The sequence below is a fragment of the Anolis sagrei genome, chromosome 10, assembly GCF_037176765.1.
Source record: "Anolis sagrei isolate rAnoSag1 chromosome 10, rAnoSag1.mat, whole genome shotgun sequence".
NCBI classification, from domain to species: Eukaryota; Metazoa; Chordata; class Lepidosauria; order Squamata; family Dactyloidae; genus Anolis; species Anolis sagrei.
Genome location: NC_090030.1, coordinates 4065520 through 4071519, shown reverse-complemented (window position 1 = coordinate 4071519; position 6000 = coordinate 4065520).

Below are 6000 nucleotides of genomic sequence, written 5' to 3'. Positions count from 1 at the left end.
TTTGTAGACAAGTTAAGAAGCATTGGTTTGACCTGTTGAAGATCTGAGAAGTATTTGTTTGTTTTGTTGAAGACCTAAGCCAGGGGTCCTCAAACTTTTTAAACAGAGGGCCAGGTCACAGTCCCTCAAACTGTTGGAGGGCCAGATTATAATTTGGAAAAAGCATAAATAAGTTCCTATGCACACTGCACATATCTTATTTGTAGTGCAATACAATACAATAATTAAAATGAAGAACAATTCTGACAAATATAAACTTATTAGTATTTTAGTGGGAAGTGTGGGCCTGCTTTTGGCTGATGCAATAGGATTGTTGTTGTTGTTGTTGTGCTTTCAAGCCGTTTCAGACTTAGGTTGACCCTGAGCAAGGGCCAGGTAAATGATCTTGGAGGGCCGTATCCGGCCCTCGGGCCTTATTTTGAGGACCCCTGACCTAAGCAATAATAAAGGACCTTGTTAAACTTTTCAAGCTTCTAAAGACTTTTGTATAGGAAAACCCATAGGGCCTCTCATCCGAGGCACCCCGGCTTCCCGCTGGGCACAAAGAGCACGTCCTGTTCAAAAGCCAATTGCTATAGGCCCAGCGCACGACAGCACAGCCTTGGTGACATATTTGTGCACAATTCAGCTTTGGACAGAGGGCAAGAGGCTATTTACTAACCCCTTGTGCAGCACCCACTCCTACCCCCCCCCAACATAGTTGCAATTGTCTAGTCAGAGGAAATGAAACTAGGGTTGCATATACACTGGAGAATTAATGTAGCTTGACACCACTTTAACTGCCTTGGCTCAGTGCTTGGAATCATGAAAGCTGTAGTTTGACAAGGCCTTTAACTTTCTCTGCCAAGCCACAACTCCCAGGATTCCAAAGCATTGAGCCATGACAGTAAAGGCAGTGTCAAACTGCATTCATTCTACTGTGTAGATGCACCCAAGGAGATTCTCATGAATCAGAGGGTTTCTGATTTCTCTCCATGTCTCTGGAGAACTGCAAGTGTGCTTTGGAAATGTACAAATGTCTTTGCCACTGAACACGTTCAGAATGAATATTTTAAGATAACATGTAAGTGCCGGGCATGAAATTTTACAAGGCCCCCGTCCTTCCTTGTTGTGACTTTGCTGCATGTTTTCCTTCATTGATCTACTTAAGAAATATTCTGCATTTTAGTGCCACTTTTATCTGCTCATTCCAGGAAGCCGCTGTAAAGCAGTTTATAAATGTGCTTGCGTTTATAACTCAGAGGAAGATTGCTTTGGCCCTCCCCGGTTTCGGCGCCTTTAACAGCTTATTTCTTCTGAGCGACGGGGAGGAAGAAATAAAAAACATACCAAGTACAAATAGCATTCACTTCATCACATTTGGAACACAATTGTTAAATGGGAGTTTTGTTTTGTTTTTTTGAAAGGGCAGCCATAATGCCTCAGAGAGCAATGTAGCATGTGTTTGCCGATGTTCTATGGGTGGCCCAAGAACAACACTTGATTTGCCACCTAAAATTCATCTCTAAACTTAGCAGTATCGGAACCGAGATCCTACGTCATATTTGTGCAATATAGATCTATGCAGTGGTGACACTCTGCATTAGTGGTTCCCAACCTGTAGTCCGTGGGTCTCCAATGTTCCCCAAGAACTAAAATCTAGTCCGTAGCTTCACCATGACTACTTCTTACTTACTACTTACTTAGGCGATTCCTCGTAGCTCGAGGATGATTGTCTTCCAGATGTGGAGTCTTGGCGGTGGGTCCGTAGGTGGCTGTGGAGCCCTATTCTTGATCTGCACGTTTTCCCGCAGTGAGGACTTCAGTTTGCAGATGGAAGGTGGTCCTGCGCAGGTTTGGTTTGATGAGCCTTCCTCTTGGCACATTTCTCCCTTTCGCCTTCCATTTGTGCCTCTTCAAATTCTGAAGCACTGCTGGTCACAGCTGACCTCCAGTTAGAGCATTCAAGGGCCAGGCCTTCCCAGTTTTCAGTGTCTATGCCACAGTTTTTAAGGTTGACTTTGAGCCCATCTTTAAATCTCTTTTCCTATCTTCCAACATTCCATTTTCCATTCTTGAGTTTGGAGTAGAGCAACTGCTTTGGGAGACAGCAATTGGGCATTCGGACAATGTGACCAGTCCAGCGGAGTTGATGGCGGAGGACCATCACCTCAATGCTGGTGGTCTTTGCTTCTTCCAGAATGCTGACATTTGTCCGCCTGTCTTCCCAAGAGATTTGCAGGATTTTTCAGAGACAACACTGATGGAATTGTTCCAGGCGTTGCATGTGTAGATAGTCCACGTCTCGCAGGTGTATAGCAGGGTTGGGAGGATAATGGCTTGATAAACAAGCACCTTGGTCTCCCTAGGGATGTCCTGGTCCTCAACCACTCTCTCTCTCTCTCTCTCTCTCTTTTTGTAGTGACAGGAGTGAGAGAGAATTGGCCGTCTGCAAGGACGTTGCCCAGGGGACACCTGGATGATTTGATATTTTATCATCCTTGTGGGAGGCTTCTCTCATGTCCCCGCATGAGTAGCTGGAGCTGATAGAGGGAGCTCATCCGCCTCTCCCCGGATTTGAACCTGCGACCTGTTGGTCTTCAGTCCTGCCGGCACAGGGGTTTAACCCACTGCTTCATTTGGGAAAATGCTGCACTTGCAGAGCTCAGACGGTGTTGTATATACAACATCCCTGGTCAAGAAAAGATTGGGAACCACTGCTCTTCACCCTTCTTCCAGTAAATATTGGAAAGGCAGAACCAACTGTGTGTCTGCAAATGTCTCTCCTAATTGTCCCATTGCTAAAACTCAGACTTTGTAATGACTCAATGCAGGAGGAAACATATTTTCCCAGACCTTCAGGAAATTTCTCAGTTGTCAACATACAGGAGTGAAGTAATGCTATGGTAGGTAGTCCCCTGACATTAAGTCCAGTCATGTCTGACTCTGGGGTGTGGTGCTCATCTCCATTTCTAAGCCGAAGAGCCAGCGTTGTCCGTAGACACTAGGCCTGGGCGGTTTCGTTTCGTTAATTCGTAATTCGTTAATAATTCGTTAATTTTTCCAATTACAAAACGATAACGAACCATTCTGGAGCAATCATTTAAAAAAACGAATTTTTAAACACGTTTTGTAAATGCTTCGTATTTTGTTATTGTATTCGTTTCGTTATTGTTCTGAGGTCGTTTCGTTATTATTTCCGCATGTCTGGGCCAGTTTTATGGTTTAATTAGTGAAAAAAAATTATAATATCACACCAACAGTCAAGAACAGAGGGAGAGGGAAGCTTCAGAAGTTTTTGGAGGTTTTTTAGCGTATTTCGCGGTCGCGTCCGCCATTAACGAATCGATTCGTTATTGTTTCGGAAATCGATTCGTTAATTTTTTACCATTTACGAAATTTCGTAAATATCGAACTTTTTAAAAGGAAAATTTTGTAATTATTTTAAATATCGAAACAAAAAAACCCCCCAAATACAAATCGATTTTAGAAACAAATTTTTGCGTTGTTACCCAGGCCTAGTAGACACCTCCAAGGTCATGTGGCCAGCATGACTGCATGGAGCGCCATTACCTTCCCGCCAGAGCGGTACCTATTGATCTACTCACATTTGCATGTTTTCGAACTGCTAGGTTGGCAGAAGCTAGGGCTGACAGCGGAAGCTCACGCCGCTCCCCGGAATCGAACCTGCGACCTTTCGATCAACAAGCTCAGCAGCTCAGCGGTTTAACCCACTGCGCCACCGGAGGCTCCCGAAGAAATGCTATACTTGAAGTTAATTTTTTTTTTTGCACATCCAGCCACTGCCTAGGTACCCCTTGTCCTCCACAACCACTGAACGGCCATAGAGGATGATCCAACATCAGGTGAGTATTTGGAGGAGGATGCTGATGCCGAAGAAGTTGATAAAGACTTGTCACTCCCTCTTACCACCACGGATTCTCCGTTAACCTTTTTTTGTCATTGTTGAGTTGCGCTTTCCGGAAGGCAATGCAAAAAGCAAAACAAAACAAAAAAACCCTGAGAATCGAATTGGTCAAGACGGTTGAAAGCACATTTCTTTACGGCTGGCTCCAAAAGAACAGACACAAACGCTGACAAGGAACAACAGCATCGGAGGGGGGGAGAATTATCCCGCTCCCTTCATCTAAGCATGAAGCAACTGTGCTTAAGGAGCATTATGATAAGGTGGAAATAAAATAGGCTGGGTGGTAAATAAAAGCGAGGAATGCAAACACGAAGGCAATAAATATGCAAATGGCCTTCTTTGAAGGCTGGGGAGAAATCTTCTGATGTCGAGGTACCACACAGAGAAAGGTAGCCCGATCTTGCACATTGCATTGATGGTTTTCTCCCTTGCCAAGGAAGGAGGCTGCACTGCCGTGCGTGACATTGAGGCCTGAACACATAGACGCTTTGTTTACTGACACTAAAATGCAGACGGGATCTATGCAAAGTTAGCCATGCTTGTTCAGGGTGCTTTCTTTTCTCAGCAGGTGATTTCAGGAAAGAAGCAAAAGCAATACCGACTTTCCAACAAAACACAGGATTTATTTATTTGTCTATTTATTATATCTATGTCCCACTCTTCTCACTCCGAAGGGGACTCAGAGCGGCTTATATAATTTAACATGATTCGATGCACAATTCAACAATATACAATAATACAAAATATAAACAATAAAACATATAAATATCATAAAATTTTAAAACATAGTACCCACTCCTGTCATTATCCTTTATTATGCCGGATTCATATTGCACTATCCAAATGCCTGGTTGCATAACTAAGTTTTTCTAAACCTGGGGAGGAAATTCCATAGCCAAGGGGCCAACACTGAGAAGGCCCTGCCTCTCGTCCCCACCAGTCACACCTGAGACAAAGGTGGGACTGAGAGCAGGTTCTCCTCAGAAGATCTTAATGCTCTAGCAAGTTCACAGGGAGAGATACATTTGGATAGGTAAGCTGGGCCGGAATTATTTATAGGCTAAAGCCAGTACTTGTGCTCGGTAGCAGACTGGCAGCCAGTGGAGCTGATGGAACAGGCGAGCTGTATGCACTCTGTACGCTGCTCCAGTAAGGAACCTGACTGCTGCTTGTTGGACAACTTGGAGCTTCCAAACAGTCTTCAAAGGCCACCCTATGTAGAGCCCGTTGCAGTAGTCTATTTGAGATGTAACAAGAGCATGGACCATTGTGGCCAAGTCTGGTTTCTCAAGGTACAGGTGCAGCTAGCGTGGACCACTGTGGCCAAGTCTGGCTTCTCAAGGTATGGGCACAGTTGGCGTGGACCATCATGGTCAAGTCTGGCTTCTCAAGGTATGGGCACAGTTGGCATGGACCACCATGGCCAAGTCTGGCTTCTCAAGGTACGGGCACAGTTGGCATGGACCATCATGGCCAAGTATGGCTTCTCAAGGTATGGACACAGTTGGCATGGACCACCATGGCCAAGTCTGACTTCTCAAGGTATGGGCACAGTTGGTGTGGACCACCATGGACAAGTCTGACTTCTCAAGGTATGGGCACAGTTGGTGTGGACCACCATGGACAAGTCTGACTTCTCAAGGTATGGGCACAGTTGGCATGGACCACCATGGACAAGTCTGGCTTCTCAAGGTACGGGCACAGTTGGCATGGATCATCATGGCCAAGTCTGGCTTCTCAAGGTATGGGCACAGTTGGCATGGACCACCATGGCCAAGTCTGGCTTCTCAAGATATGGGTGCAGCTGGTACACAAGTTTTAATTGTGCAAAAGCTCCCCTGGCACTGCCAAAAGCTGGGGTTCCAGGCTCAGTGATGGGTCCAGGAGAACTTCCAAGCTGTGAACCTCAGTCTTCAGGGGGAGTTTAACCCTGTCTAGCCCAGGCTGTAATCCTATGCCTTGTTCGGCCTTGCAGTTGACCAGGAGGACCTCTTTCTTGTCTGGATTCAGTTTCAATTTATTTGTCCTCATCCAGACCATCAGAGCTGCCAAGCACTGGCCCAGCCTCCTTACCACAGGTGGAAAAGAGTGAC